This window comes from Erpetoichthys calabaricus, chromosome 3, assembly GCF_900747795.2.
Source record: "Erpetoichthys calabaricus chromosome 3, fErpCal1.3, whole genome shotgun sequence".
In the NCBI taxonomy this organism is placed as follows: Eukaryota; Metazoa; Chordata; class Cladistia; order Polypteriformes; family Polypteridae; genus Erpetoichthys; species Erpetoichthys calabaricus.
Window position 1 is genome coordinate 281,812,231 of NC_041396.2, and position 10,341 is coordinate 281,822,571.

The following is a 10,341-nucleotide window of genomic DNA, read 5'->3' on the forward strand; positions in this document are numbered from 1 at the left end:
TATGCAACATGGAGGAAAGCCCAGCTGCCTCACTGACACACATCCATCTCTGTCATTCACAAACACAGTTCATTTAATACCGGCTGTGAATCTTCAACTTGGAAAAAAAGACGTGGGCTTTTAAAAATAAGCTTTCCCAATGAAATTCCCAGCACGCATCTGCCCACCAGATATCCTCTGTCTGATCTCGAGTCGAGTTTGGATGTCTTCACCGTAGTGACAGCAGAGCAAAAAAAAAAGGACGACAGAGTGACAGGGGCAAATGCACTGCCAGCGCCTGGCAAAGACGTGTAAACACATTCTTGGGTTCGTTTTACTGTAACTGGGTGGTGGGAAGAAAATAGCCACCATAACACAAGTGGGTTGGAGACTTAACCCTACTTCTCTTTAAGAGAGTTTGATTGTCTGCACATTTGAAAAGAAAAGGAAAAAAAATACAAATATAATCTTTTATGGAGGGTCGAGGGTGTGAATCGGAAGCAATTAGACTATTCAGAAATTTGAAGTCATGTTATGAAATCCATCTGTCCATCTTTAAAAAACCCACTTATGCTGAGCAGGGTCTTGGGGAAGCTGAAGCCAATCCCAGGAAGAATCGGGCACAAGGTGCCAGTCCATTGAACTGTAGGAGGACAACATCAGCCTTGGAGGAGGAACAGACAGGCAGTAACGCTGAGGTGTGATGGGTGGGACCGCCTCACAGCACGTCCGCCGTCTATGTTCAGTTTGGAGGTTTTCTACCCATATTAACTATCATTATTGCAGATTTGGCAGACAACTTTCTCCAAAGCAACTTACAAATTGAGTCTACAGTACAATTGTTTACATCAATGACTTACAGCTGGAGAAAAAACAGTTTAAGTGACTTGTGTGGAAGGTGGTGGGACCTGAACGAGCAACATTAGGGGTTCAAAATCCAGTCTCTTAGCAACTGCAAAACAATGCCCACATTACATCCCATATTAAAACAACATGCAGGATAGGCGGATAAACAACTAAAGTCCGAAAATCACCATGTGTAATGCAAAGCGTCAGGTGGAGTGGCACAAATCACCTCGCCATTGGACTCTGGAGCAGTGGAAACAAGTTCTCTGAGGTGATGAATCACACTTCACTATCTGACAGTCTGATGAATGAACCTCAATTTGGCAGACTCCAGGAGAGCGCTACCTTCTGGACTGCATAGTGCCTACTGCAAGGATCGGCGTAAGCAGAATACTGCTCTGGGCTGTTTTTCAGGGTTTGGGCTAGGCCCCTTGGTTCCAGTGAAGGATCATTTTTAAGGCTGAAGCAAACAAAGACATTTAATTGTGCACAATTGTGCACCATTTTACATTTCCAACTTTTTTGACAGCAGTTTTGTGAAGGCCCCTTTGTGTTCCAACAAGACTGTGCCCCTGTGCACAAAGCCAGGTCCATAAAGATACATGGAGAATCTCAAGTGACCCACACACAGCCCTGACCTCAACTCAATTGAGCAAACTGAAACACCCATTCTGATCCAGGTCTTCTCGTCCAACATCAGCACCTGACCACAAAAATGCTACTTCGAATGAAGAGGCACAAATCCCAACAGACAAAGTCCAAAATCTTGTGGAGAGAGTAGAGTGGAGGCGGTGACAGGGTTTTGGAATGGGATGTCCAACAAACTCATATATAACATTTGGCCACATTGTGTATGTATTTGTAAATCGCAATTGGATAGATAGATAGATAGATAGATAGATAGATAGATAGATAGATAGATAGATAGATAGATAGATAGATAGATAGATAGATAGATAGATAGATAGATAGATAGATAGATAGATAGATGTGAAAGGCACTATATAATAGATAGATAGATAGATAGATAGATAGATAGATAGATAGATAGATAGATAGATAGATAGATAGATAGATAGATAGATAGATAGATAGATAGATAGATAGATAGATAGATAGATAGATAGATAGAAAAGGAGCTGGATGAGATTGATAGATGTGAAAGATACTTTATAAGACTGACAGACTGATAGATGCAGTAGATGACTGAAAGAATTACTGTTGAAGTTATGAAGTGTTACTAATATTTAGGGGGTGACCCTTTAGGATAAATGAAGCAGAAAATCACTTGTATTTGGCCTAAGCTACAGAGTAGACCCAGAGTCCTCCTTAAACCTCTAGCCATTCACAGTGCAAATCATCATGTGAATTTCTGTGGACTCACACCATGAGGAAACTCAGTTCAAAGATTTGCACTATGGTGAAAGGCTGGTGGTCAGTCGCAAACTTGTAACGTCTGGATTAGAAGCGGTCTACTTGCAGCTTGAGCTAATACGAGGACTCTCATTAGTCAGCCACACAGAGACCAAATCTGAACACTGTAAGCAAAGTGCTTCCTGGTGAGGTCAGATGATCGCTCTCTCCGTGTCAACCCCTATCTTTTCTGTGCAGCAACACCACTGAACTCCACCTACCCACTGTGCAAATCCCATCCTGCTGACTACACTAGGTGTTCTGTCGTGGTACAGTCCTAGGGTGACCTTATTCTCCCCCTTATACTCTTTATTATGTACACAAACAAAATGCTCCAAATCCTGCTATAGCCCTCATATGCTACACTTCCTTTTATATCTTTGACCTCAGGCAGCAAGATGGGCTACCAGAATACGTGGAAGAAAAGTTACAAAGGTATTCATCATTTATTATAGATAATAGGCCCAAAATTTAAGCAGAGTAAAAATATAAGCGTTAGTAAAAAATAATACAACCTTATATAGGCGGCCAGGTAGATAGATAGATAGATAGATAGATAGATAGATAGATAGATAGATAGATAGATAGATAGATAGATAGATAGATAGATAGATAGATAGATAGATAGATAGATAGATAGATAGATAGATAGATAGATAGAAGGAGCTAAAGGACAGGAGTTACTGACTTACAGAAGTTTTCCCAAGTAAAGGATAAATTAATCTCTACCTGGCCTGAGTTGCAAAGTGGACAGAGAGTCCCCCATTTTATAGATAGGTAGTTAAGGAAGGAGCTACTGTACATGAAACAAAACAGATAAAGGAACTAAATGATGGGAGTCACTGACTTATAAAAGCTGCCACATCACACCAAGTGAATAATCAATTAAAATGTACATGGCCTACGCTGCATAGCAGGTCCAGGCCTCATCCCCCATATTTGTACTGGCTGTTAATCCTCACAATGGGTGCCAATATGTAAGAACAGCCAGATGATGCTCTTAGTGGGGACAGGTCGTTACACCTTTAGAGCCACTGTAGGTGTCCTGATAATCACAGAATGGACCCAGCACTTGAAGATGTCTCAAACTTTTCTTTTCTTTTTAATTAATCCAGACCCCTGAGAGTAGGGCATGCTGGGGCCAATAGATGTGTGCAGTAGGCGAAGGCCTTTTGAGGATAACCTCAACGTTAGCAGTGACCTTAGTTAAAGATGTAATGTCTGACTTGGGCCCACACTGGTGACGCATTAGTGAGATAGAAAGTGAATTAGCAGTAACGAATCCTTAACAGAGCAGCAGAGTGGCCGAGTATCAAAAGGCAGTCGTGAGGGCAAGTAAAGTACAGTAGGCCATCGAGTACCCAGAGCTGCCTGCTGTAAAAAGCGGGCTGTGCACAGGTACTGACATAAAGAATTTAGCCATGTGAGGATCATTACACCTTCTAATGACTGGTTACAAATAAATTCAAATGAACACGGGGACAGAAGAACACCCCACTAACTGATATTGGCACCTGCAGTTAATTGACATGAGACTGTAAAGAAAAAATAAATAAATAAAGCAATACAAGCCCCCCCGTGACTGATAGTGCCCGCTGGTGCTTTCTACAACTAATGCCAACATTTTCTCTGAAACCTGGAAAGGATCAATCAGGTAATCAATTGACTGCCTCAGGTGAAGTCACCACTCTCTGAATAAAAAAAAACTAAATGTAATAAAAAATAGCATCTATCAAGCACACCTTCCAATTGCTTGCAAATACTCCAAACAAGCTGCCTCACAAGGTGTAGATGGAGTTCATCCCATTACACGTTGTGGGGCCGTCAAAATGGGGATGGCGATTCGACACGTGTGTGAGATACGGAGAAAAGGGTAAAGGAAGGCACTCCCTGGAAAGGTCCCAGCCTTCACCCCATTACTCAAACGTGTGGATAAACATCACACACACACACACACACACACCCACAGACACACACACGCACACACAGACACACGCAGACACACACACGCACACACACATCCATTCATTTTCAAATCCTGCAGGTCACAGTAGCCTTAACTGACTTCCCTGTATGTCAGCAACAAACTCTGAAATGAGATGCCAGTCTATGGCAGGGCACACTCACGCCCACACTTACTCACACCAGGGGTGATTTACAGTTGTCAATTAACCTAAAGACCATACATCAGGAGATGTGGCAGAAAAGCAAAGGAACTGAAAAAGAAAAAGAAACACTTGAACACTGGGAGGATACGCTCCCTCCAAACAAAGAGTAGCCCAGCCAAGAATCAAAGATTCTTCTTTAAAGATTAGATATACTGTACTTTATTACTCCCCAAGAGGAAATTCAATTGCATACCGCAGCAAAAACATAAAGCACAGATGTCAAAGTACAATAAAAGACAATATAAGAAAAAACAATAAACACATATAATACAATAGACATTATACTAAAGTAACTGCAGTAGATTGAAGTCTGTACTGTCCTCCTGTGGTCTCTGCCTCGAGAGAAGGAATATCAGAAGGAAATGCTGAAGTGTTTAATGGCAGGAGTGCTAATAAGCTTGGCCTAGGAAGCAAAATAACGTAGCACTGGCACTGGGTGTGATTTTACGTACCGGTGCCATGTCCAAAAAATGTTTGCTAATGGGTTTCTCCCTAAAGCCACAGTGTGGTCAAATCTGGGAACAAACCAGAGCCTTTGAAAGAGAGAGGTTCAGTGGTGTATACACAGTATGCTCTCTTTTGTTTTATACAGTATATATATTATATTATATTATATTATATTATATTATATACATATAGATAGATAGATAGATAGATAGATAGATAGATAGATAGATAGATAGATAGATAGATAGATAGATAGATAGATAGATAGATAGATAGACATACTGTATATATATTAGTATATAATTACAGCATAATTACAGCAGCCCAGGTAAGCAGAGAGCTGAGGAGACTTCGTGCCAGCAAAGCAGTGGGTCCAGATAGAGTATCGCCATGACTGCTGAAGGTCTGTGCATTGGAGCAGGGGAGTCTTCCACAGCGCATCTTCAACCTGGGCCTGGAACAGGAGAGAGTCCCGAGGCTTTGGAAAACATCTTGCATCACCCCAGTCCCAAAGGTATTACGTCCTAGTGAGCTGAATGACTTCCGGCCTGTTGCTCTGACATCACATGTGATGAAGACCATAGAGTGGCTGCTGCTTCAGCACCTGAGGCCACAGGTCCACCACGCCCTCGAACCTCTGCAGTTCGCATACCAGGAGAAGGTGGGAGTGGAGGATGCCATCATCTACATGCTACACCGATCTCTCTCCCACTTGGACAGAGGCAGTGGTGCTGTAAGAATTATGTTTCTGGACTTCTCTAGCGCCTTCAACACCATCCAACCTCTGCTCCTTAGGGACAAGCTGACAGAGATGGGAGTAGATTCATACCTGGTGGCATGGATCGTGGACTATCTTACAGACAGACCTCAGTATGTGCATTTAGGGAACTGCAGGTCTGACATTGTGGTCAGCAACACAGGAACGCCACAGGGGACTGTGCTTTCTCTGGTCCTGTTCAGCCTATATACATCGGACTTCCAATACAACTCAGAGTCCTGCCAAAAGTTCGCTGGCGACACTGTTATCATGGGCTGCATCAGGAGTGGGCAGGAGGAGGAGTATAGGAACCTCATCAAGGACTTTGTTAAATGGTGCGACTCAAACCACCTACACCTGAACACCAGCAAAACCAAGGAGCTGGTGGTGGATTTTAGGAGACCCAGGCCCCTCATGGACCCCGTGATCATCAGAGGTGACTGTGTACAGAGGGTACAGACCTATAAATACCTGGGAGTGCAGCTGGATGATAAATTGGACTGGACTGCCAATACTGATGCTCTGTGCAAGAGAGGACAGAGCCAACTATACTTCCTTAGAAGGCTGGCGTCCTTCAACATCTGCAATAAGATGCTGCAGATGTTCTATCAGACAGTTGTGGTGAGTGCCCTCTTCTACGCAGTGGTGTGGTGTGCTGGGGATGCAGCATAAAGAAGAAGGATGCCTCACGCCTGGACAAACTGGTGAGGAAGGCAGGCTCTATTGTAGGCATGGAGCTGGACAGTTTGACATCTGTGGCAGAGCGACGGGCGCTAAGCAGGGTCCTATCAATTATGGAGAATCCACTGCATCCACTAAACAGTATCATCTCCAGACAGAGGAGCAGCTTCAGCGACAGACTGCTGTCACCGTCCTGCTCCACTGACAGACTGAGAAGATTGTTCCTCCCTCACACTATGCGACTCTTCAATTCCACTCTGGGGGGTAAACTTTAACATTATATAAAGTTATTGTCTGTTATACCTGCATTGCTATCACTCTTTAATTTAATATTGTTTCTTTATCAGTATGCTGCTGCTGGAGTATGTGAATTTCCCCTTGGGATTAATAAAGTATCTATCTATCTATCTATCTGTATACACACACACATTTCTTTCTATATACATATGGCATGTTTTTACTTTATTCAACATTATATTTCACATTTAGATTGCATGTCTTGTAACTATACTATATTTGTAATTATTGTATAATATAAACACTCTAAAGTTGAAATGAATTGAAATATGCTAAATATAATGTAAACATAATACAAATATAGTATATTAATTATAACATTAATCTATAAACAAACGTACAGTTTATAAAAAATTTATCTTTCCTCTTTTAGAAAAAATTATCTGCTTCTCTAATCATGTGCAAAATATAAGCATTTGGGTCTCTGTGAGATGATCACTGTCTAAAAGCACAGGCCCTTCAGAAAGTATCTAATTTCCAAAATAATAATAAAATAAGTAAAGATAGATGTGAAAGGTGCTATATATTAGATAAATACTGTAGATACGAAAGGCACTACATGATAGATAGATAGATAGATAGATAGATAGATAGATAGATAGATAGATAGATAGATAGATAGATAGATATGAAAGGTACTATATAACAGATAAATACTGTAGATATGAAAGTCACCCTGCGGTGGGTTGGCACCCTGCCCTGGATTGGTTCCCTGCCTTGTGCCCTGTGTTGGCTGGGATTGGCTCCAGCAGACCCCCGTGACCCTGTGTTCGGATTCAGCGGGTTGGAAAATGGATGGATGGATGGATGAAAGTCACCATGTATTAGATACAGATAGAATCTGCAAAGAGGGAAGCATAGAAACACAGACTTAAGATGCAACATAGACGCAGGGTCCCACTACACAATATATAAATGGAGAGAGAATTTACTGACAACAAGGGGGAATTGCATATGTTGTATTGCGATGAATATGGCACAGAAATCACTGAATTAATGTGGACATCTCGGTTTTCTCTTTATAACGATGTACAGCATAAAGACAAGAAGCGTGTGACAAAGATGAAATGACTCGAGGGTTGAGTTTCACGGAAATATTAGGAATTAAGGAAATGGACAAAATAGATAGATAGATGATGTTAAGTGGTGAGTATCTAAGTTGTAACCTATGAAGAGCTCACAGTGCGTGTGTGTGTTATTGTTATTATTTCTTTTTTTTCCTGTATTCTATTTCCTTAGCAGGCAGACACAAGTCCCCGTTGTCTCCCATTTTCTAGAACATGAGATAAGCGATACTTCAACAGTGAGGCCCTTCTGAATTGACACGCACAGACAGACGCGCTCACCAACCACACGCCAGTCCTTCCTCCTCTCTGCGGCTATGCAGATCCATCTTTGAGAAACTGGAAATCCAATAAATGTGAACGAGTTTCTTAAGAAATAGCACAGGGTCGTTTTCAGTGTACTCGGCTTTTGGTTCCGTTAACAAGCGCGTAAGTACGTCAGCGGCAATATTCTCGATGTCAGCAACAGCCCCTCAACCACATCAACATGTGTGAGGATGTATGCCTTCTGTTTCGCGTAGTTGGAGTTGATCTGCGATGTCATCTCACGTCCCAAGTGAAGCCACTTATTTCCCACTTTTATTTGAGTCCACTGGGGTAAGTGAAAGCCTTGATTGTTCCCGTGTGAATGGGAGGCTGGGGGTGGCTTTAGGTTTGGCTGGCCATTTGTAACGCCGAGCTAGCGGCCAATCTGATAAATTATGATGTTCCACGCACAGAAGATAGTATCGCCGCCGACACGTTTTTATGTCAAACCATCACGTACTCTCTCTCTCTCTCGCTTAGGACATGAAAAACCTGGTGATAAAGAAGTGATCATTGAGATGGCATTGTGCAAGACAATAAACGACAAACAACCAGTATAAAATGTTCAACTACAAATGAGAAGGATGATATGTAGATCCCTGTAGTCTCATTCTAAAACTCTCGAAATGTAACGGGGGGGAAAGAACATTACGGCTCAGGAAAAAATAAACGAAGCGGTGTGCTGTAACTTAATAAACAAGCTTTTTAACGGACTTTCCGGAAATAGATAGATGGGCAAAGCGGGCACGATAGATAGATAGATAGATAGATAGATAGATAGATAGATAGATAGATAGATAGATAGATAGATAGATAGATAGATAGATAGATAGATAGATAGATAGATAGATAGATAGATAGATAGATAGATAGATTTATTCCTTACTTCTGATGACATTTGACACTCTGGAAAATCAGACTAGGGCACTTTATTCATGGAGACACATTACGGTATGTACGCATTTGTTATGATCACCCAAAGTTTTGCTATTTAAAGCATGACGTATGAATAAAGTCTACTAAGCAGTAAGAACTGCATCACTACAGCGAGCCACCCTCATAAAGAGCCCCGCATAGGGCTGCTGCCGCACATCGCTTATATGATGTTCTGTTTAGCCGAATGGTCCTCCTTGAAAGAAGACGAGCATCGCTTCAGCTCGCAGCTGCCTCTAACCGACGTCCCGACATCACGATGCTCAGGACAGTAACAGAAGCTACTGCTGAGTGGTTCAATCAACATAAAACGAAACGATCAATTAGCACACAGGGGCGTGCAGACGTGCGGCAGAAGAGCTACTGAGAGGCAGCAGGAGGCGGTGAACCTGTGCTAACGCGGAACACCAATCAGCAGCACGATAGTTAAAAGGTTATATAATTACAGACAGCGCTTTATTTTTTTGTACAACAGACTAACCGCCAAACACACACACACACACACACACCACCACCCCTCCCCATCACTACACACACACACATCCTTCCCCAACTTATTCTCACAGCTGATGTCTTATTTATATATGAAACGGAAAACCGCGCAATCTTTTTCACTCTGCACCGCGGCCGGATGTGTCCAGCTGTGAAAGTGGACAGATACTGTGGTGTCCAAAAGTGCATCGGTAAAGCCGCCAAGTTATTTTTCTACTTATGTATACATTTACAGAACACCGTTACGTTTAAAACCGAAGACGCACTGCTTACCTCCAGATGCCTTCAAAAACGTGGGATCCGCTAGGGGGGGTTTGCTTTATCACTCTGCTTTAGAATAAGAATATAAACCTATTTTTTAATTCCCTTTCTCGATCTTGCTTGCTTCGATGAAGACTCGTCATATTCCTTAAAGGATTTCCAGACGCATCGATACTGTTGTCATCCTATACTGGATTTAAAATTTTAAAAAAAAATTTGATTGGGGGGGGGGGAGGGGGGCGGGGGTTAGTTTGGGGGGTTTGGGGAAAATCTTCCTCGTTTTTTGTATTTATCGATATATCGTTTTAGTTCTGCTCCAAACCCCCCTCCTGTGTTGCAGAAAGCAGCAGCTGGGTTTTTATTTGTAGCCAAGCCAACACCTGACCCGAGCATTTAAAAAACATATCTGGACATTCTTCACTTGCTAAGAAAAGCAATCCGTGCGACATCTCGACTTTATTCAGTCGTTCTTCTCCCCCCCCACCCCATCCAGAGTGATCATCTGAATTTCAAATGCATTCCAGCGGCCACCCGCCTCCCCTGAAAAAAATACATGAATAGACTCAACGAAGATATGCAAGCGAGCGGATCTCTCCTCTGATCGGTAGCGTCCTCTTTATAAATCCAAGCTCAATGCGCTCTCTCCATGTACACTCTTCTGTCTGTCGGTCATTATTGCAACCACCGTTTGTCCGTC

At 42.3% G+C, this 10,341-nt stretch overlaps 1 protein-coding gene across 1 annotated transcript in view; it reads right to left on the reverse strand.

Annotated features, from left to right (window-relative positions):
- Positions 1–9,869, reverse strand: part of nlgn2a (neuroligin 2a) — a 606,345-nt gene extending 596,476 nt beyond the window's left edge. The window contains exon 1 of the mRNA XM_028798443.2: positions 9,657–9,869. The gene's annotated coding sequence lies outside the window, so the exon portion shown is untranslated. The remainder of the gene's footprint in view (positions 1–9,656) is intronic.
- Between the last annotated feature and the right edge of the window lie 472 nt (positions 9,870–10,341).